The 23,732-nt window shown below is 44.4% G+C and overlaps 1 protein-coding gene across 2 annotated transcripts in view; it reads right to left on the minus strand.

Moving 5' to 3' along the window:
- Positions 1-23,732, minus strand: part of SORBS1 (sorbin and SH3 domain containing 1) — a 217,855-nt gene that overhangs the window by 185,871 nt on the left and 8,252 nt on the right. For both annotated transcript variants that reach the window (XM_075422804.1, XM_075422797.1), the window contains exon 2: positions 3,927-4,094. The gene's annotated coding sequence lies outside the window, so the exon portion shown is untranslated. The remainder of the gene's footprint in view (positions 1-3,926; positions 4,095-23,732) is intronic.

Here is a 23,732-nt window from a genome sequence, read left to right on the forward strand (position 1 = left end):
TGTATGGATGGGGCAAAAGATGAATTTTCACATCGCTGACTTTGCTTGCCACGCTGCTAGCAGTGCAGCGCAGCCCTGTGGCACTGCCATTCCACCCAGCTGCCCCAGCCCACAGAAAAAACATGGGAACTGGAAAGAAGCAATCAGTCCTACAGCCTTTACTCCAGGGACCAGTAAGTGCTCTGACCAGTCTCTGGGCTCCCTCAAAACAGAAGGAAAGGTTCTTGAAACATCCCTCCTTCCTCAGAAGGAACAAGTATAAAACACTCATCAGAACAAGTATAAAACACTGGGTAATGTCCTGTTGATTCCATAATTTTCTCTGGGATAGGGGCACAAGGCATCATTCGGTCACCCATCTCATCCAATGCACGGATGGCTCTCAGGAGAGATGGAACCATTAACCTTTCTGAAGCAGGCTGCTTTCTGAAGGAGCAAAACCACAACTAACCTGAAACAAGCAAGCACAACTTGGGTTTCCACTATTTTCCTGCCTGAAGATCTCTATAGATGACAGCAACATGTATGAGGAATACGTATTGCAGGTAAGCTGCTCAGTACATCACAGCCTACACCACTTCACTGTCTCTGCTCCTGGCCATGATATGAGGGATGAGGCTATCCAGTCCCTGAGTCGGAGGCATTCAGTTCCAGAGTTCGAGTGTATTTCACCCACCTTGTGCAGCCTTCCTAATGCTCAACTGGGAGGCTTCGATTCATCTGGCCATGTGCATCGGTCATTTCAGATAGGGAAGATGATATTAAAGAAGACTGTCAAAGGAAATGGCAGAAGTAATACCTGCTTTTGAATTTTTTTTTCTACTAGCATTTGCAATTATCTGTGTGTTTTTAGCTCTTTGGCTCCTTCAACATATTCAAAGAGTTGTGGTAGTCAATGGTATTTCATTTACCAGTTTTTGAGGTAAGAGGCAAAAGCTGTTCCTTTTCCAGTTAGACATTCATTGCCTCTCAGCCAGGGTAGGCTGCAGCCACTCCAATGAACCACCACTTTGAAAATGTAACCGGCAGAGAACAGTGCTGCATGGGGGTCTTATTTTCATTAGTGAGCACTTTCTCCTCCTCTGGGTGACAACATTGCTTTCATACTGACTGCCCAGCTATAAACGTGGGGCAGGGTATTCTTCGAAAAGACACTCCCCAGGCTGAGAGCCGTCAGTGTCCCAACTTCTCGGCAGAACAGATGCACGTCGGCTTCTGGGGCACAGTGCAGGTTTGGTCCACTCTGACGAGGGAGCGGTCTGAGTGACAGCCAAGAAAAGCGGGAAGCTCTGGGTGACAGGGCAAAACACACGGTCAGAAGCTGCAGGCCAGGGGAAATAGCTGTATTGACTTACCAGCTAGTCCATTGCACAGAGCTCTGGGGAGGCAATTTTAAAAAATCATATATACATTATTTTTGAAAGATTTATCCTGTTAAAGCATGAATTAGTACTACCAGATATCTCTCACCCCAGTAGCACCTGGACTGCATTCATTAGGTAAATCTGAGTATGATGCCACAGAAACAATGTCGTAATGCATAGGACAACGGGTAGAACAGCAGTGTACACTACATAGTTGTTTATATACTCTCAGGTCACTGCGAGGGTGATAAAACACTCACACGCTGCGCTCTGGTTCTGTGACATGAGCAGAACTCCTTTTGTGAATTATGATATAGTATTCATTCATTCCAGGTCCAGCCGTTAGCCAGCACTGCTACAGTTCCATTTTGATGTTCAGAGGTTTGCACGTGTAATAAATCACTGTGGCAGCACCAGGATTTATGTGAGCAGTTCCTCCTATGCTTATACAAATTCATACGCCTATCAAAGGATGCCTTGTTTTGCAGCTCACTTCAGACACCACCTGCAGAAGCTTGCTAAGTTTCAGGATCTGACATGTTCATTGGGTCAATTTATGCAACAAGAGAGATTCAGGAGGACCAAAGATTCACAGGACCTTCTGGAGAAATGCCTAACATAGAGACCTTAACGTTGTTAGCTCCTTGTTTGCCCTTTACAGCCCCAAACACATTCAGTACACTCAAATACTGAAATCAGAGTTACAGTAATCCACGCACCTTGACTGTCCCCACATTTGCAGGCATTCACCAAGTCCCAGATTAAGCTGGCATGGCAGTTTCAAGCAAGCAGAACAACCAAACACATACTCAGCAAAGCTGATACAGAGGAGAAAGAAATTCCTCCTGGCCCGGAGTTACGCTGAGCAAAAGGGACAGGACAGGATTGTCAGAGAAGCTCAGGGCACCAGACACCCAAATCCCACTAAAAATTGGCTAAATGACTTCATCTTCTTTAAAAATACTAGCTGTGATTAGTCAAAGAACACATCAGTTTATACACTTGGATGTCATTACTCTGGTTTATAAAAATAGGAGCCTAAATCAGGCTCCTGAACCCATACTAAGGCATTGAAGTAAGCATCCTGGTTTGCAAAAGTGCTGAAGAGCAGCCACTCCCACTGAGTCACCGAACGTACCCAGCACCTTGTGAGCAAATCAGGCTCAAATTAGAGCACTGACATGAAGCTATTAATCAGCCAAGTGTCAAACCAAAAACAGTTCACCAAAGGAAGCAAGGAATGAAGAAAAATTAAGACTACAAGGAAGAGAGAAAAGATTGCTCTGCAAAGGCAGCTTTAGATTGTTCCAGCAGATTTTCCTTCAGAAGTTTGACATTATTAATGCATGAAACATAAAACAGTTCCACAAACAGAAGCTCTTTGCCTGAGTCTGCTCCGACAACAATAACACCAGTTTCATATAATGCACAAGGCATCCCCCGAGACTTGCACTAAATCATGTTGACAAGAAAATCAAGACAGAAACCATGCAGAAGAGCTTTGAAAAATAAATCAAAACGGCCAGGCTGATTCTGCAGCACAGCTTTGTGCATAGATAAGCCAGCTCTCTCCAACGTCACCTCGAATTGCTGCTGCGGCATGCGAAGATGTAGAAAGGGCAGGACTGGGGCAGTGTAGACATTGCATGTCATCTACAGCCACAAAAAAGAAATAAACTTCGCTCACAAGCTTGGGAATTCTGTCCTAACTGTGTCAGCACTACTGCTGCCTCAGTGATGGCAGGATCGGGCCCCTGCTGGTGAGTATAGCGTGCTCCTTGAAAATGTCTGAACTACCACTAGATTAGTTTTACGCTTGCTAGACACAGGTTTTCCCAAACAATGTGTTTTCTGATTTACAACACAAGCTTTCTCTACACAGATTTACGTGCTTCCCACTTACATATTTTCCTATCTTGCCTTAATATAGTTTCTAAAAGGGTGAGTGTTTGGCCCCTTTCCAGAGACACGTGGCAGCCATAAAGCTTTCCTGCTGTGTCCCTTAAGAAGTCTCTGGGACAGAGGAGTCCCACAGGGGACAGATCTGCCAGGAAAATCTCCGTCACACCGCACCCCATTCTCAGCCACCAGCGTGGGGGGGTTTAGCCACGTGAAAGAGCGTATGTCCCCAAAAATGTCAGAGCTCTGGTGGACCCCAAGAGTGCTGAAAGAGAAGAACATTCAGAAAAGCTTCAAGGTTACCCTGAGTTAGATGAAGGCTTGTCTGGCTTTGAAGTCTGTGAGTGATTTAAGTCACCAAAGTCCTTCCAGTCCTTGGCTGGGTCAGTGATTCTGGCCTACATATTTTGGTAGATATTTCCACTTCTGTAATACATTTGATGCAATCTTGTTTCGACAAACAAGCACTCCAAACATATTATTATCTGTCAACATAATTTTCAGACAGCTCTATATCTATTTTGCACTTCATAGTCATTATTTTAGGCAGTTCCTACCCCAGACTCCTTGCCCTGCATGTTCCCAGGACCAGAAATTGAGTGACTAAGGGAAAAATGTGTGGAAGAAGGTGGCATGAATAACAACGGCAATGGGTGTGCTCACATAAATCAGCAGTGTCCATGGTCACAGATGGCCTCCAGCTTCAGGGCTGCCAGGTGACAGTGATTCGTAGACAGTGCAGCAGACAGGCCTTGGAGAGGCTGTTGGAGGACAGTTAGGGGGTAGCTGAAGCTTGGCAGACAAATTCCTCCCGTTTACAAACGAAGGTGCCTGAGTGGAAAAATGCAGACAAATAAGGAGGTAAATATTGGTAGAATAAAGCAGAGGCACAGGAGATGAAGTATTGCATTAAACAGTGGTTAAAGTCTTAGCAAAGAAAAAGAAACTGCTCCTGTGGCTTTGGTGTAAGTACCAAAGCTGGTATTTTTTCTAATGAAGCATGATATTTGGTTCGGCTGTAACTGTCTAGCTTATACTACCTCGACAAACTTGTTGGGTTTTTTCCACTTGGAGAAATAACGAACACCCATGTTCTGAAAACAGTAAGAACTTGCACTGGAAGAGTGGTGAAAAGCCAAGCACATTAGTATATCATTAAGAAACAACGTGCACAGGAAATCAATCTGATACAACAGAATTTAATACTTTGTATCCCTGCTTAAACTGATAGTATCTTTCACTAATGCCATTTTTGGGTAGTTCTTACTGAATCTTAGCTAGCAGTTATGTTACTAGTAAAATCCTTCAGGGCAAGTTTTGTAGGCAAAGGTAATATCTCTTCCTAAATTAACTGATACAGTTGAGAAAAAACAGACAAGCTTCTGGTGAGGTCTGCTTCCTAAGTCTTTGACAGAAACACTCCATCATTCCCAGCACATTAACCTTCTCTGACCCACTGACACAAACCTTTGAATATGCCATTTACTTACTACTAACATAACTAGAGAGAATAATACTGTCTTGGGTAAGGCATGGACATGTTCAGACTACTTCATCAAATTTGTTCTTGCCAGAAGCTGTTCACTGAAAAAGTTTGTTCCCAAGAACCTACCGTCTGAGGAGCTGACGTTCCCAAAAAGCATCATTCTAGGACAAATTTGCAAGCTTGGATCCCAGCCTATTTAGGTCCTGACAGAGACCATGCATTTCATTTGCATCTGGGAGTGACCAACAGGAGGGAACACTTGCAAAGACCATTCAAGTATTATCAAAGATCTAGCAAACCATAACTCAATTTCTCTCTACATCAGTGGAGAAAAAGGAGAGGGGGAAAAAAAAACCCAGAAATATTCATTGATTTCCTTAGATTTCTAGGAAGGCAAGGAGAAATTTCACACCTTCCTTAGTACCATGTATTGAGGGCAAGCATCCAAGCGTAAAACATTACAGTTTTAGGAGCCACTCACTGACTTGTCTCCCTATGACACTGACCTACAGAGCCAGCTCTTTCTTTGCAAGACAAAGAGTCCGCTTCTGGGCACGTCTCTGACTTCAGAAAGCAACTGTTGGAGCCTGAGCGGAGCATTACTGTTCAAAGAGAAACTTCAAACGAGCTCACTGTGCTTGAAATATATACACTGTACCCCAACACCTGAAAAACTCCAACACAAACAACAAACTCTAAGCACAGAGAGCGCCGAACCATTAGCGACCTGGTAAGCAGGACCCTTCCACTAGCAGGGACCTGGTGTTGTTACTCAATGACCAGCCCTAACTCCAGCGCTTTTAACGCAGGAGATGAGTTACGGATCGCTGCACCGGTCTGCTGGGAGTGGGAGCTCCCCGGGAGGGTGTCACACGCTCCGGGCACAGAGCAGGAAGGCAGGGGAACGTGGAGATCCCTGTTCCACTTGGCGTCTCCAAACTGGCATTGAGCACTTCACAGATGCTGTGCAAGGTTCATGCATCAGCTGAACAAAGCCAAAACTTCTAATGGAATCCACGTATCCACGGAGTAAATCTAAATGTTAGCTATTTCGAGTTTGTGTCAGACAGGAGTTTGGACCTGGCTAACCCTTTTCCCAACTGTAGGCTGCAAAATCCAGCAATCACTGGAGAGCAAGTTTCTCTTACTGGGACCAAAAAGCAGCTAAAGCCACAGTTCATAAAGTCTACAAAATCCTGATCTAACTCTTGCTGAAAGCTTACAAAATTCCAATGCCACTTTCTTGGTCTATCCCTGACATGGGAGAGGAAACTAAAGCCATCTAAGAGCCTTGGCAAACCAGTTCTATTCCTTCGTGAAAAGGTCAGGACATAAAAGCTGCCAAGTGTGTGTTTATCCAAAGCTGCTCGGCCATGGAAAGGTGGGGCTGCCAGAGGCAGAACCACATTTAGCAGGAGGTGTTACGCAGCGTGATGACAGTAGCATTTACGTTGTTAGAAACACTAAACAGGACAGGTAAGACTACACTAATAATTCATCTTTCTGTTCTCTCCTATTCTGTTAATGCTCATCAGTAAATCAGAAAACTATTATTAATTTTGAAAGTATTGCTGCTTTAGTTCCTAAAATGCATATTTTTAAACCAAATTCTCTGTACATCACCATATTTCTACACTACAGTTATTATCCAATGGAAATTTAAATAAAATGGAAATGTCCACTAACAAAATAATTGTGTAAGAAGATAATTTGTAACTCTCTTGAATTTGAATACTAGATGTACTCTACCTTCTGGGTCAGTAAGTTTGTCCTTCTCTGCATCCAAATTAGTATCCCAAATCATATATCAGTGGCACAAAAGCAAACCAAAATTATTCAGTCTTCTCCTTTCCACGAATGATGCAATTTCTGTAAAGACATGAAAATTCTCTTGCTGGAGTGGGCAAAGATGCTGGGACAGTTCATGCAGTTTTGGTCAACTTTGGCAGTGTTGATTGGAGTGCTGGTATGTTTATTCTCCATCGAAGAGACCCATGAAGCTTACTCAAAGGCAATCAGTGAGGAGCAGAGCTGCAACAAGTATCTCTGGAGCTCTGAGCAATAGCCTCACAACACGCAGGCTCCCATTCGTCTGAGCTGCAGGTCAGCGCGTGCGGGCAGAGTGTAAACTGGAACCACATGGGATTACAGCTTTATTTTGCAAAAAGCATTACGGGTATCAGGCTCTCTTCTTCAACAACTGTATACCAGGATCATTCCGTGGCTGTAGTTTCCAAAACCCAGCGTCGGTGAATGAAGTCTTTTGTAAAAGTTGCAGCTTTCTACCAAGTATTAAAATGAAAGATGTTTATTTAAAACTGACACTCTGAATGTACCAATCAAGCACCTCAGTGATGTAAATGTCAAATAAATTAAATGTGGTGAGGTAGAAACATGTCCTGCAGCAGTTTTTACATGACATTAGGAACGCAGTAGTATAGAAGCTGAGAACAGAGCTGCACTATTTAAGGAGAAGCAGTAAGACTAGAGAGAACAGCAGCAAACAGAGTAACAATTGTTTCAAGTGATTGCTGATTGCAGGTGCCCAGTTGAAATTTTCTTGGGCCTGTACTTTTTTCCTCCCAAGTGCTGAGTGTCTGCAATATGCAGCATTTTTTAAAACAGCTTTTAAGTTGTATAGATTTCAATTTAAACGTATCAGGGTGAGGATTCATTCAAATGTTGGCTGCTTTTTTTCTCCAACTCTGACATCAGTGGAGCCATCTTCAGCAATTTCTCTGATTTATTTTTTTAGTTTCTCTGACAAAGACGACTTACTTAGTTGAGCTCAACAATATTTTGGTCTCCCTGACTACATAAGTACAGAGACTTCAAGCACACCAAGGATGGGTTCAGCACAGCAAACACGGAATGGGGAAATGAAGCTGATCTGCCACTGCCTCTTGGATGCCCACAGAAAAGGCTCTTCCCCGACTCTGCTTCTGCCTCCGCGTAAGCAGGTCGAGATTTACTCCTCCGTTGCAATGCTTGGGCAGATAGTTCATCTTTCTACCCCTCTCTGGATAGAGATCGATCTCACAGAGTAATCTGTTCACAGATTCTTCTCTTTCAAGGCAGCTGCTAAAAGGTACTTCAGGAAATCATTCCTGTTCGTGTTGTCGCTGCAGGCAGCACGGAGAGCCCTGGCTGGTGGTGCAGGGTCTCCCCGGCACAGCCTTCAGGTCACCTCGCACACAGCTGCAGCATAGGGAGAACATCAAAGTTGTCCCAGAAATGCCACCTGACCAGAAAGCGGAGTGTATGTCTCACAGAACCACCTTGTGATTTCTGGCGAGTGCGGAGAAGAAGCTAGAAAGCTCTAGTGCTGACCCATTTTCATCTACTCACGTTTCAAATCAGTGTTACAGTTGTGTAGCAAAGGCAAAGCCACCTACTACCACACCCCCCCCCCAACTCCTAGACACACACTAGCGTCTCTCTAGCTTTCACTCAGATAATTGCTACATAAAGACCGTGGACCATAGAAGTGGGAAAGATAAATATCTAAAATAAAGTCTTGTTTCAGGAGAAGGGGGTCGTTATGAACATGCTTTTCTATTCCAAACACTCCTAAAGACTGGACTGTACAGGTGAAAGAGTAATTGTTTTTAGCTGTCGTCTCTCACACACGGCTTCTTGCAATAAGCACAAACTCGCTTGAAAAGTAATTGTAACAAAGAGCAGACTGAGCACCAATCTGTTTGCTCTGTGCTGAACCATGCGTAGCACAACACCTAACAAGAAAACTAGTTCTCCAACTGCTGGTTACGGAGGGGAAAAAAAACCCAAAAACCACACTTTGCAAAAGTGCCTTTGTTACAAGTTTCTTGGACTTTCACAACGCTGATGAGAGCAGCAGCATTCAAATGAACCCCAGCAATCTGTTTCAGAGCCAGCAGAGGAAAGAGACTTCTCTCTCGAGCCAGTGCCCCACCGGTGCGACGTGGATGCAGCAGCATCGGTGCTGGGGGGCAGGCTGCACAGCGAAGGGCAGAGCGCGTCTGATCGGACGGTACTGGTCTGGCAAATTCAGGGTTTTCCTCTTAGTGAAAGCTCCTTGCACTCAAGGGCTTACTAAGTGACTGCTTCGCTTCTAGTGCTCCAGCCAACACAGCTGCCGCAGGCAGAGAGCCCCTCTCCGACAAACGTCACAGCCCAGTGTCCTCCAGACAAAGAGAGCCAAATCCTTCAGGAGCGTAAATCAGCTCTGTCCCATTGAAAGCTGCGCTATTTATGGATCCTCTAGGAATCTGTCCACGCATAGGCAACTTCAGCGGTAATGAAAATCATAGCATGGATGGCGTGAACTGTGCCACTAGTGTCTATACAGTTTTGCCAATAAGCATATCCAATCTCAGCTTAAAACCACCCGAGGCTCTCAAAGCAGTAAATCACTGCGGTGTGAGACTGCTAGCATTGATGACGAGGTGTCAGCCAAGTCTCTTTTATGGGAATTCCAGAGACCAGATCTCTTCCTATTGCAGCGTGTCCCAGGAGGCTGCAGAGAATGGCTTTCCTCAGCAAAGCTGACCCTGGGTCTGCTCCACAACGATAACATTTCAAACCACTGGCAATCTTTCCTGTGTTGCCTCTAGCAACACCGATATAAAAATAATGTTAGATACCATGGCGATAAGAACACCTGGAGCCCTGGCTGGGCTATTTTAAAAGAGAAACATGGCTTTCTATTTTGCTAGCACAGATACAGCCCAAAATAAAGCCTCGAGCAACAATACCTGCTTTTCTTTCAAATGGGTGTGCTGAGAGCTTGCCTATGCTGTTCCTCTGTGCTTCTGCCCAGCTAGCCCAGATGGGCGTCTGCTAGCCAAGCGCTGCCTCATTCAGTTTCAGCTGCCTGGCTTGGCTAATGGGCGCTCAGAGCTCTTGTAGCAATCCCATCCGCTCCCTCCCAGTCACAAAAGATCTTGCAGACAAGCTAGCAGGAGAGGCGAGTCACTGCCACCCTCCCACCATCATGTACTGCATCTCCCTGCTGTCGCTGTCTGGCAGCCTGGTTTCAGGCAAGCCCCTTTGCCCTGTGCTGGTTCCTCTTCCATAGTTCACAGGACAAGAGATGGGATGAAAATTACTGTCCTAAAGACCTTCAAAGTTGGACCAGGTCTGGCACAGCATCTATCAAACGAAGGCCCCAGAAACACCGTGCAAGGCCAGCACAGTTTCAGGTAACTACTGGCACTGTCGTCAGGACTCCATCCACTGCGCGCTGGCTGTAGCCACGTGTGCTGCCACAGCAAAAGCCTGTTTGGAAACCTCTGATCCAGCCTGTGGTGATCTGCATTACAAAGTGTTTCATAACAAAAGCTTACAGGAATTAAATACCAGAATACGTGTGGGCATCATATTGCAGTTTACTATGACAGTAACTATGTGGCTGGCGCTGAGGTTTTACTACTGCTTTAAAGCCAAGCAAGCTATGAGGAAACACGCAGGAATTTTCTATGCTTAAGCAAATACTGTTCAACAAACAAGACAACCTGCAGCAGGAAAAGGAACTACCGCAGTATTGGCTGGGACAGATGCCACAGTATTTTATTTTATTAAAAGGAACGGAAATTTGGCAATAACTTTTATCTACCTGATGTGTACTCAAACGCTCATTAAAATGTTAGTCGCTCAAAGCACACAATAAAATTGCAGCACTTGGCACAACCCATTTCAGTTGCTCTGACCAGTCGTCTAGAATCTGCGGACTTGTTCAAACGTTTTCCAACACGCACGCATGTTCTGTTTTCATTACAGCTGTTGTTAACCTAGTATTAAGCTTCTGCTAAACATTTCTAAGCCCAAAGATCCGTACCCAAATAGCGAGGATGTCGGGGTACTGCTAGAGGCTTCTCACAAGCCAAACTGATCTCTCGAAGAAACAGCAACTGCTTCTGCGTTTAGTTTCTGCCACTGATCTCTCTAATTCTTTGTGAAATGGACCCAGTCAATATTATTTATTTTTAATAAAGAAGAGATCACTGAGATTGATGGAAGGAGAGTCTAAAGTGAAATACCTACATAGTGGACGTGGATAGCTACTTATGCCACTGTCAGGAATAAGACGGTCAGAGGCAATACATTAGGTTATTGAAAGCGACTGTTTGCAGTTAGATGAACAGTTTCAGGAAGAGGTTATAGTCTGATGCAGTACTCAGGAGGATAAATGCTTTCTCAGGGACAGTAGAGCATTACTGTCAGAGATGATACTGCTTACAAGGCCCAGAAACCTCGCGGCTACGGATTAACTGTGCTAACTAGAGAGAACTGCAAACCACATACATAGTGCCTAACAGGATGCACAAGAACTACGCACTGAAATCCACGGGAGAGGAACGTCAGAAAAGGTATCCTAACACCACTTCTCAGAAATCCCCTGGTCTCCACATAGCGTTATCTTCAAAAGACTCGATTCTGTAGCTGTTACAGCTGTCCCATGTCTGACACACTGCACTAAGCAGGCTTAAAACCTCATGAATCCACTCCGCGGGGGATTTCTGCTGTGAGAGGGAATCCGTCTGCAGAGTAAGACAATTGCAGCTGCTCCTTTCTCAGCTCCTGCTATAGGAAATGCAGCTGGGAAAGCTAGCAAGGCCTGGACAGCAACAGTTCCTCTGCTCCCAGCTTCTGGAGTAACGGGTCAGCAATCACCCATATAACTTTTAGAGCAAGGTAGAAACTGACAAATTTTGCTGGGACAAGTTTAGCACAGTTTGCCACAAAACTGGAAAGCTATTGTGTTCTCTGCACCCCTAACCCTGTCCCCAACCCTATTTCCATATGCATTCAGCACTTAATTACATCTGAGAAAATAGTCTTGTAGGATGCAAGTCTTGGGGGGAGCTGGGGTTTCCAGTTACTCCAGACCCTTGCTAGGTAACATCTGCTCACTGTTGCAGCGGCTGGCACAGAGCTCTACGCTTGACTACCATTTCAAATGCATACGCCAAGGTCTTCTGCAGCAGGGAAGCAGAACATGATTAAAACTCTCCTGAATTTTTTCAGAAATTGAAGATGCATTTCCAACCCTGCAGATAAGCATTTGTAGGTACGCCGGTGCAAACAGAAGCCCTGTTACCTTAGGCTGGGCGACACTCTAAACAAAAAGGCTTGCCCTATTTCTATTTACTAGTCAAAGTGATAGGCAGGGGATTTTGGTAATGTTTTTAAAGATGCATTTACAGCAACAGGGAACACACTACAGTCTTCTGTACTCCTTATCTCCCTCCCATTACTCCAGTACAAATATTCAACACCTGCCCTTAACTGAGGCAGGTTGTGCTGCTTTGCTCACTTGGAGTTTTCTCAGTTCTCTTGGCTTGGATCCAACCGCTCGGGAAGCACTGGAGTAGTCAGGCACCAGTTCAAGAAGGGCACTTGAGAAGGGGCTTACATCTCATCAAAGACAACAGATCTAAGCACCTGGGCTGCTGCAGCTTTGCTTATCAGCATTCATTCGAAAAACTATACAAACGATGTATCTAGGCACACCGGAGTTCCTGGTGCAGCGTTCTGGTCATGCTCCTGGAGCACAGGACATGAAGTCTAGCAAAATTACACTTCTCAGACAGTTAAATTAGATTATTCGGAACTCCAAGACTCTGCAAATTAGGGTTGCTGGTATCCATCCGTCTAGCTTAGACAGCTCTCTCTAGTAGTAATTTTCCCTCTAGTTTCTTCTCTTCCACTGCCTGCAATGCAGAAAAAGCCCTGTGCAGGATTCTGCCAAGGGCACAAGCAAAACACTAGACAGGACAGGATACATAAGACAAGAAAATTCAAGAATTTGACGTTTTTTAAAAGTGTTTTCAGCTAAGGTGTGGATTAGCCCTTCTTTGACTTCATCAGCCTTTCCATGGTGGCTGTGGCAATCGCACTCCAACAGATTTAAGACAACGCATGGGGGAAAAGAGAACAAATCCACTTGTAAAGGAACTCCACTAGTGTCCGATATCATTCTAGGTGTGAACTAGCCTAAGCAGTTTATCCCCGAGCAATTTCCATTTTCAAACTCCTGGGCCAACTAATACCTTACCAAAAGCAGAAAACTGACTGCCAAATCTTATCTTGTAGCTAAGCACAGTGCCGCATCTTGAAAACTGATTTGGGGAGCAGGGCTGGGCTTGGAGGTGATAAACAGGATAGGAGAGTTCAATGCTATGCGGCCGCTCCTCAGTTCCTTCCAAAAATAAACTACTACACCCTTTAGAACAAAACCTTGACCATACAAGATATCAAAGCCCTTAGCTCAAGCACTCTTTGTACACAGCAGGAGGAGATGTTATCGGGAGCAGGCCAGCCAACAGAAACAACTGCTACAGCAAAATCCTTTTGTGGCCGGTCCATTGTTTCTGAACACCCAGCAAGAAGCAAAGGGTGTCCCTCACCGGAATGGAAGAACCCTGCGTAACAGCAAGCAGCTTTGCAAATATCATTAGCTACTATTCAAAACAGCAAGGCAGTGGAAAAAACACAATGTGAGGGCTTACAGATGTTTTGTCACTTCTCTGCCACTCCCTCTCCCCACACACAACCCCCGTCCCAAACAATCAAAGGGAAGGAGGTTGCTGGCTCATGATGGAGCAGGCTCTTGCAAGGCAGGACCTCCTGCAGCCAGGCTCGGCGTCAGGGGCAAGCTGCTGGGAAATGCGCAGCAGGGACCCGCAGTCAGGCTGGAGTTCTGGCTACACTGCTGTACCGGGGAGCACGGACACACGGTGACATCTGTCACGCCTCGCACGGCCGATCTGCATCTGGAATAACACTTCCCTTTTACGCATCTGGGCACAGACAGACTCTGGCCCGTGCAGGTGCATTAATACCACATCAAAAGCCACCCGTGCCATTTGGAGACAACAAACTGGTTCCTCACCGGGGTTCCAGAGACTCACAAGTGTCAGATTCGGCGACTGCTCTTTGGCACACCATGCACACAACAACCCACATTCAAAGTCACGCAGAGGACAAACAAGAATTATGTTGTTACAGCTAATACAGCCAGAGCAAGAGGACGTATAAAACAGGAAAAGTAGCTAGTAGGAGAATGTAAGAAGATACGAGACTGAGCCGTCCCACCTGACGATGTGCTGCCAATATTTTAAAATAACAGCTCCCAGAAGCATCTCCCTGTCATGTGATGGATCCCACACAGCAGGAGTGGCTGTGCTGCAGAGAGAAGGGCTGGGTGGGTCGAGGAATCCGTTTGCCCTGCTCTTGTTTTCCCCGTTTAAACGACGCTTGCATAAACACAACCAGGGAGGGAGGGGGCTCCACTTGGCAGACAGGCTCCTCCTGAGTAAATCTGCTGCAAGTGTTTATTCTCTGCTCCGGTACGAGGCATACTCCATAGCTGTGCACAGAGCTCAGCAGGCACAACCCAACAGAGTGCTGAAGGCTTTGTGCAGGGAGCGAGACTGATCCTTCCCTCCATAGTCCTCCTTCCCCCTTCCAAATACCTGCTCTCCCGGTATAAGAAGATGCATTTTAAAAGCAATGTAGTTTTACTCCCCAAAATTGCTTGCATGGACCTCAAACAGAGAAGAATGAGTAATAACCAGAAAATGCAACTTGGCATAAGAAATCGCTTTCCACTTCAACAAGGGCTGGTTCCTGAAATCCCAGTGCCCATCCTCCCAACACAAAGTTGTCCCAAACCTTACAGACTGGCACAGATTTACTGAGTGGGCTACGCACACCTTAGATTCCTTCCCTATAATCCCCCTCCTTTTAGGCATTCCCTTGTTTCCCGACCACTTTTTGGGTCCTCAGAAACAGAAGAGGTGTAAAAATGACTGCAGTGCAGCAAGGCTCACCCCTGTTCTCACCAGGTGAAGCCGCGTGGGAGGAACTTGCTCTGAAATCACCCGTCTCAGTCCTCTTCCCACCCCCACATATAGATGACGCTTAATTCTAACTGACACTTATTTCTGCTGTAGGGATTGCTTCATGTATTTCAGTCACCTCATGCTGGAAAAGCCCAATCTTATTTTAGTCCCAGACCAGGTTCCCAAATATCAGAGCTAGCCAGCTCATTTGATGCTCGGTAAGGAGATGACAAACGTCTCTCCCCTACATACTGCTGTCTTTTCATACTTAATAACCAGGCATTGAATCCTCTAGGGAAAAGTCCTACCAGGGCTGAGAGACTGAGGCATTACAGAGCTGCTTACGTTGAGGCCACTCGTGATTCACGCGCAATATGATTAGCCAGAATCAGTCTCTAGGGTTAAGCTTGCAGATACTAGTTTGCCATAGACAGAAATAGTAAGTGATCTAATCGTGTATTTTGCTATTTATTATGTAGCCTAATTAAGATATTAAAATATATTCAGGAAGTAACATAAGGTTACAAGAGATTTCTTGTAATATGAGAAAATCACTTTTGTATAGATTCAGAGTGATTAATGAGAGGAAACTAGCATTAGAAAAATAAATAAGAACCAGAAACATGCAGGAATGTTGGCAAAGAAATGCAGAGGCCCATCAGCAAGTAAAAGCAGCACTGTGATGTGGGCTGAAAATAGTTCCCCAAGTAAATTTATCATCTTTGGTACGTTAACAAATCCATGTGCATGGCATCTAGAAAGTGGCGCACAGCGCTAAAGATGCTGAAAGTACCGGTAAGAGCAACAGCCCGGGTTGCCACCAGGTATTTGAAAGGGCCAGGTTCTTCACTCCAGGGTGAAACAAAGGCGATCTTGTTTGAGAGCAGGCAAGACAAGAATGGATTTATGCTCTGTGCAGGACCGCTATTCGCTGTGGGCAAAACATAGTGACAGCAGGCAAAGTCCTTACCTCCAGTAGCTTAAATATATCTCCTGTTCTAACAGGCTAAACGTGTCCAAGGGGTCTGAGTGAGGGTGAGAGTCAGAATCCATTGCCTGAGAGGGCTAAAAGTCAGCTCAGCACCCTTATCAGAGAGTTCAGCCTGCGCCCACTGAGCCAGAAAAAGGAAGCCTATCACTACAGCATACCACGTCCTCTCCGCAACGCGTGTCTAAAGCCAACTACAGGGCAGCCTGAGGCAGGCACCAAGCTTGCCTTGCTGCGACAGCGTCCCCCGCCCCGTGCAAGCCCTCACATCAGGCCACGGCATTCCTCATTTCAGGACTCTGACCCCTCTGGTCTGCATTTTGGTTACAAACCACTCCTGACAGCCGACAGCCAAGACTCCAGGCGTGCAGGTAAGTCTCACAGAAACAGTAAGCAGTCTCCAAAACGCAGGCCCAGTTCCCCTACTCCAAACTGCAGAACATCTCTATCTGCAGGAGGCCACAGGCTGTGCAGCCAGGGACAAACCACAAAGCTGAATGAGATGACTAATGCACGGTTTCCCGTGGCCAGCATCAGCTTAGGCAAACAAGTATCTACCAGAGCCAAGCCACCCCACTGCTTCGGCATACCGTGATCCAGGGTTTAACCTCTCAGGGGTTCACCTTCCACCACCCCCCCATGCTGACAGTGTCTTCCAGGGGGTCGGTGCGCCGTGCCTGCAATGCAAGGACACCGTGCAGCTCGCTGTTAAGAAGGGGGAAGACAATTACTCAACTGTTCAAACACTTTAGAGTGAGAGTCAGTCTTGATACGTGGATGTCAAGCTACACAGAGCCCACTGCATTCTAGGCACATTTTGCAATTGCTCGTTTATCCACAGTATTAATAGTTTGCCTATCGTTTCTAGCTGAAGTTTGCTGACTTCCATTTACCACAACTATCTATCTGCTTTAGTCTGAGCAACCTAGATTGCTTTTCCTTTGCGAGATATTTCACCCTGCCAACTTCAGCTAAAACCATAAACCCCAAGCATATTTCATTATTCAAATTGCATCAGATTGTACCTAATACCAAAAATTTCAGAGCCTTACTGAGAACGCCATATTCAAACCATTATATTTTTTAATAGTGGTTACTAGGAACCCCAACAGATAGCTGAAAAACAACTGGGGATTTTTATCAGGAGGTACAATCCAGCTGCTTGAGCAAGATAGCAACTAAGTTCTGGGTTATTTCAGAGACTCTGCCTCCATAATTCCCCGTGCAGGATATGGAATGACTACAGACAGGACAAGTTCGGTGCCTGATAACAGCATTAGATTAGGAAATGTTACTGACTGCATCTCCCCATGGACAGAGTAGTGTCACAGTTGCGCTTTCTTTTTTTAAATACAGTGACCTTGTTTAGTCATCACTTGCCTTTCCAAATTTCTCCTTAAGCTTTTGAATCCTCAGTTGTGTCTTCATCAGATCAGTAACAGGTTTTCAGTTGGTTTGTGCTTCTTTTTTTAAATTAGTCACCATGGCCAGCTTAGAAGCTTTACCCAAAGTGTAGTTTAACACAGTTCCACATGACTTGCTAGGTCTTAACTTGGTGAAGGCAAAATGTTTAAGACAATTTTTTTCTCAAGAGATGATTCTGGGGTACACGGTGATTGTCATGGCTTACTAGACAAAAGGAACCTGATGATCTAAGGTGGTTTGTATTTAGGATTTTAATCTTGAATCATTTTTCAATGTTTTAAATGCTCAGAAACACATTTAACAGGCAAAGGAGCTGCCACTTGAAACATTACAAAAGACAAGAAAAAAGATTTCATCTATTGCATTGTGCAAATTTAGAAGACAGCAGTGGAACATACACGTCGATACAGCTGACTGAACACCTTTTGCAAATAAAAGCTACAATTAAAAATGGCCATCATTTTACCTTTATTACAGATAATGATATGGTGACTATTAGTGCTGAGCCAATCTGAGCAGCATGTTGTAGATAATGAGGCCAAACTCAGCATTATCAGCATCTCAGTGTTACCTCACGTTAGAAGTTAAGGAATGAGTAAGCACATTAATGTAGTCACGAATTTCTAGAATATGCATTTCAAGTGTTCCCTGAGTCTAGTCAGCCTGAAGCAAGTAAACCTCGTAGAGAATATTCTGATAGTGATTTCATGCATCGATGTTACTAGGCAACATTCATATCAACTTATACAGTTGGCCATACTTGTGCAATATCACTCCAAGAAGGACGACATTGCAAAATGGTAGGCAGAGCTGGATCTCTGAAGTTGCTGGAGCAATGCAGCAACACGACTGTAGAAGTGCTACGTGACTGCCAGTCTGTGAGCATTAGGCAGTACTTTAGGAAGCCTACGGAATTTTTAGTCTCCCACATACTTTCTTCTGGTAAATTTACACCTACTTGTACAAAAAGACTGATTTTTCACAGGGTGTTTCTCGTGAAATAATTTTTGCCTCTGCAGGTGAGTACAACATGACCCTCTTTCCAGGCTTCTTATTCACAGCTGCAAAAAGGTGCTAACAAACAAGATCCAGGGAATCCCGATGAAGCAGGCAAGAAAGATTCTTCCCAGAACTTTTGCATCACCACTCTTGAGCACAAACATTTTATGACCAAGTAAAGACAGACGTCTGTGCTCCTTAAGATCCAGCTTTTAGAGAACGTAAGGTCAACTGCTAAAGCTGGGAAGCAACGCCCTGTGACAAAGCAGCAGGAGGTCTGTAATGTTACTCTTACAAGGGGCTTTGTGTGAAAAGCATGGACAGGACCACAAGAGTTTATTATAAATTGTAATAATTATAGGGGATGCAATCATCACAGCAGATCCACACCCCTTATGTCTGCAACACTTGTCTCAACCTGATGTTGCACACCTGTGTTTAGCTACAGCATTTGAAACATTCTCTTACTGAAGTCTCAGCATTAGACTACAGTTTCGTTATTGCATAAATGATCCTGTTGAATTCAGTGGAACCATTCCTGAAAAGTGGTCAGCTGCACTGGGAAAGATATGAGAGTATCAATCTATTTGCAAAAATTGTTTTTATTCAGATTTTTAAGCGTGCTCTTCTACAAATTCATAGTTCTAATAAATTTTGCAAAACATGCATGAGGCCCCATCCCTGGAAACATTCAAGATCAGGCTGGACAGGGCTCAGAGCAACCTGATCTAGTTAGTGGTGTCCCTGCTCGCTGCGGGGGGGTTGGACTAGATGACCTCTAGGGGTCCCTTCCGACCCAAAACTTTCTATGATTCTATGACACTATGAAAACTGACGTAAATAATTTCTCAGGACAACAGAAAATCTTCAAATATTTACTATATTTTTTTTGTAGAAAAACATTTGACCAGACTTTGAATTTAGACGTGTGCTCCTTATTCATTGTTCGAACTCCTAAGAGCACGAGTAGATTGACAGTTTTACGCCAGCCAGCTCGCAGCTGTGTCACATCAACCACCACCACTCACGTTCACTCCTCTGTCCTATATGGTATTGACATGTGGCTCACTGCACCACTCAAATCCCAGTGACCGCACCGAATCATGCACAAGTACTCACCCAAGCACTGCTTGCAAATATTTCAGTCTTCTCTATCTAGGAATGTTCTTGTAAGCAAAAGTTTGCATGGATAAATACTAATAGAAAACCAGTAAAGTAAGATTCAAAGGTTGGGGGGGATTTGCAGGTGTTTGCCAGCCTTTATTCTTGCAGATAAAAAAGTTGTGGCATTTTCCTATTTCTGCCATGCACGTGTTTATGTCCTACACCAACAAAAGTATTACGAGATGCCCAAGTGCAAGCTGGAAGCCCGCTGGGCTGCGTCAGAGCCTAAGCTGGCCATCACTGCAGCTCTTTTGACTCCGCTGAGGGAGAACTACCACCACCTGAGGCTCCAGCCCTTTACATGCTGTCAGAAGGGGAGGGCCACGGAAAGTGATTCCCACAGAATCAGGTTTTGTGTACATTTCCTGCCATTCTTTATCTGTAGTTTTCCATTGGTCTAGTTCATTATTTTATGAAATGTCACTCCAATTATATTTGTTTTTACAGTTATGTTATTCCCCACACCCTCCCTCATCCCTGTCTCCGCTACTGCTAAAAACCTCAAGTATAAACAAACTCTAGAAACAATTCTCTAGCCTTTAGGCACGAAGGAACTACCTTCCCTTCTACAGCATAGTAACTAGCTGGGCTGTCAATAAAACAGCTTAAAAAAAGGAGAGAAACCCAACCACAGACAAATAAAGATCTCTGAATCTTCTTCTGTTGATATAGCAGCACTACGGCACAACAGAAACTAGTCCAGACTTGCTACCTCCAGCAGCACAAGTGCTCACTGTTACTGCTATGCAGGTTATCAGATCCACAGACACAGTGAGATGGCATATGCTAAAAGGAGATTTACCACACAGTTTCATACACTTAAGTCAGTGTCCCACTCCTGCAAACTGCCAATCTTCTGCAAGGCTCCAACTGCACCAATTGTTTGTACAGCAGAGCCCATTTCTTCTCTGGATTCTTGTCCTAGGTGGAACCATGGTCTCAAGAGACACTGATACTCTGTCCACCACAACCATTAATTACAGCTTTAATTATTTTTTTAAATTATTTAAATTTTACAACGCCTTTATTAAAGGCTCTTGCTACAACTGCATTCACTCTGGGAGTCTAGGATTTCAGCCCCTTTAAATGCACACATCATTTTACAAACCTTCTGACCTAGCCAGCCAACCTTTTTAATCCATCAACTTTAGCAGAAAAAAATAAAGGAAACAAGACTCACAGGGTCAAGATTAGAATTCCACATGGTATTCAGAAGGGCTACAGAACTAAATTCTGAACAGAACTGGCAACTGCCTTGTGCCAAATTCATCACTAGCACAAACAGACACAATTTCCAAACTTGTGCCAAGTCACAGCCACTTATTCTGAGAACATGACCTTTTTCATTCCAGTTATCCCTACCTTCCCCTGCCTCCCAAGTACCTTCTTTATTTTGGCACACAGCCCAAGACTGCATGGACCAGTTATGTTTTTATAATACTCCAGTCTCAGTTTCCAGTAAGAGGTAAGAACAGCCAAAATGCACATCACGGCCCTTAGAAATAGTTAAAATCTAAACAACAGTCCTGAAAGAAGAACAGATTGAAAATGGCAGCAAGAGGTGATATCTTAGAACTTGTAAAAATGCTGAAAATGGAGGAATCAAACTTAGTGTGACTGAGGAATCCGGGTGCACAAGACAGTACAGTTTCAAATATGATTCTGCATTGATTAATAGCAATGAGTTCAGCTATGCATTATATTTTCGTCAAGCACAAAGCACTTGTAAATATGTCTTAAACAACAAGGTAAAGGCCAAAGAGGGATTCAGTTACCTATCACTACACAGAGACCTCATTAATCCATGGGCGCCTCGGTATCCACAGGCTTAAAGTGTAAGCAAACCAATAGGTCAACAATGTAGGCTTTTCTATTAATCAATTAGGGGCTTTAAAAGCTATCTGGATTAGCCAGGCCTGGCCATCTAGTCATCATTTAAAGATTTTGCTCTCCCTTCTCATGCCAAGCCTCAGATTTCTGCAGGACAAAACTGCTGCAAATAGCAACTCTGGACAAAGTTATGGCAAAGGATGTTTGTTGCTTGACTTCAAGCTCACTTAAAGGCTGGATCAAAACTCCTGTCTTATATCCTTTCACTTTCAGCTGAACAAGGATTTGACATTCTCTCTTGCAGTAAGCCACTTCAAAGTTCTTTCAGTTTTGTATCCTGGCAGCTCAGCAAGGTCTCTATTTCCAGTGACTTCAGCCCAGGAAGTATTGGACTAACAGCTCTGAAGACAAAAGACCTGGCTACAGACAGCATACGCCACAGGAGAGTAGCAGAGCAGCCTTTCATCCCCCTGACCATGATCCAGCTGGTGGATATAAATGCGGATTTCATATAAATGCGGACTTCAGCAACGCATCTCTCTGCATACTATAATGGTAGTCACTCTCAAGGGCTATAGGTGCCTAATTCGCAGATGCATTGAGCCGAACAAACCCAGGGGTGAGGGCAATGAGAAGACACCAAGCTTTAAAAAAGTGTCCTAGAAATGGAAGGTCCACACGCTGCCATCTACCATTCGAATCAGCTAATTGTTATTGCATAGACAGTCACTCTAGATCCAGTTTAGGAGCCAAGTTGTGGAAGCTGGCGAATTCAGCTACATAAAGCATTTAAAGAGTGAACAGTACACATAGGAGTACAACTGCTAGGTACACACAGATGCTTGAAGTTGGCCTGTGACTGCCAAAGCCATTTGGATGCAAATACTAAAGACTTAATTGCAGCCTATTATTCCCTACATAATACCTGCAGCATCAGGACTTGGAGTGATCAGTTGTACAGAGTGATCCCTAGCAGCTAGGCCAACCAGAGCAACTGCAGAGCTAACCATAAACGATCCATTTCCAGTGTTAAGGGAAGTTAGGAGGACAAAAGAAAAGAAATCACATCACACAGCTATTGTTACAGCTAATATCACATATAAAGGCTCAGAGCTAACAAAATGTTATGGGCTGCGTTCTTCAGCAAGTTTCAGTTCCAATTCCAGAAGAAGTTTCTATGGCAACTGAATCGTTAATCCACGTGGTTTATATTCCAATTCATGCTACAGATGACGTTTGACAAGCCTCATAAGCTATCAATTTCTGTCTAATTGATTCCCTGTTTGGGGATATAAAGTGCCATTTGCTGGGTTGCAGGGATTACATGGGGTTTGTATTCTCACAGACTGCTTCTTTTAATTACGAAGATGAAAACCCAAATATTTAAAACAGAATGTTAGTAATGCATTAAAGCACAATTTAAAAGCAGCAAACAGGTTCAGTATTTGGGATACTGAGTGCCTAGAGTGTCCCTGTTGTTACTCTACCCACTCATTTCTTCTTGCGTAGGCATCAGCGGGCAGGACTTGCCTACACCTCACCACCACCTGCTGAAGCTCCAGCTACCTGCTGGCAATGCCTCGGGTTACAGTAGCACAGGACAGAGAATGGACCGGCGAAGGATGCACAGAGCTCACTGAGGCCTGGCTCCATCTCAAGGTCAGACACTAGCAGTTGTTCTACCACAAGCATGCTTCTTTAGAAATAAAAGGTGCCACATCTCCTTCAAGGGATATTTTATCTCAAGTGTACTCCCTTTAAGGAATTATAGTTATCGCTCCCCATTCAAACGTCTTTACTGGTTTCCAGCTGTGAATTACTTTAAAATATTAAAGCTCACCAGTTATACCATTCCAAAATACTGTAATCAATTTCATAAGACTGCTTAAATTAAAAGTGAAGTTATTTGGAAGTTGTCTTGAAAAAATATTTAGCAGTTTTGAGTATTTAGCAGTCTTAAAATTAGAACTTGTCACATTTTTCCAATAATTAGTATTTGTAGCATAATTATAGTTTGTCTATCATTTTAGTAATCCTTGAAGAGCTTAGCTGCAAATAGAAAGTCCTTACCTAACGTGCAAGACTGTTTCTAACCAACGGAAAATTCTCAAAATCCCTTCAGCTACAGACTTTAAGAGATCCCCATGGGCGGGGGGAAATGAGGCGATGAAGACAACACACACATCATTTCCAGATATTCAAAGCCTGCAAAATGAAGTATAACTGGAGATCACAGTCAAGTGCCTTCAGAGAGGCTCCATCATTTAGAAGTTATTTGGGTTATTAAGCATCCAGTACTTCCATCTTTCCAAAACTTCTGTATAGCGTGCTTCTCTGCACGTCCTCCAAGGCTACCTCTCAGCTCAGCTCAACTTTGGAGGCAGCAATTTCATCTTCCGCTTCTATCACTTCACCCTGAACCTTTTCCTCAGGCCACTTATTATCAGCATCGCACCAGTAAGTCCCCCAGAGGCAAAGTTTTCCTTTGCGATAGCGCCTGGACCCAGACAAGGATTTCCAGAAGGCCTCTACCGAGAAACTCTGGCCCAGTCAGATGAGCTACGGTGAAACTATGCCTCCAACAAGCCCTATCCTGGACGTACTATCTGCTGGAAGATTTAAGACATAGCAGTGTCTACCTGCTGTTGACATAGTCATTAAAGAGCCTTTTCAGAAGTTCGTACACAGCACACCATTTCTCTGTCTGGGTCACAAGTACCAAACCTGGTATTACCCTGACCTGCAATTTC

The sequence above is a fragment of the Opisthocomus hoazin genome, chromosome 6 (genome assembly GCF_030867145.1).
Source record: "Opisthocomus hoazin isolate bOpiHoa1 chromosome 6, bOpiHoa1.hap1, whole genome shotgun sequence".
Taxonomy (NCBI): Eukaryota; Metazoa; Chordata; class Aves; order Opisthocomiformes; family Opisthocomidae; genus Opisthocomus; species Opisthocomus hoazin.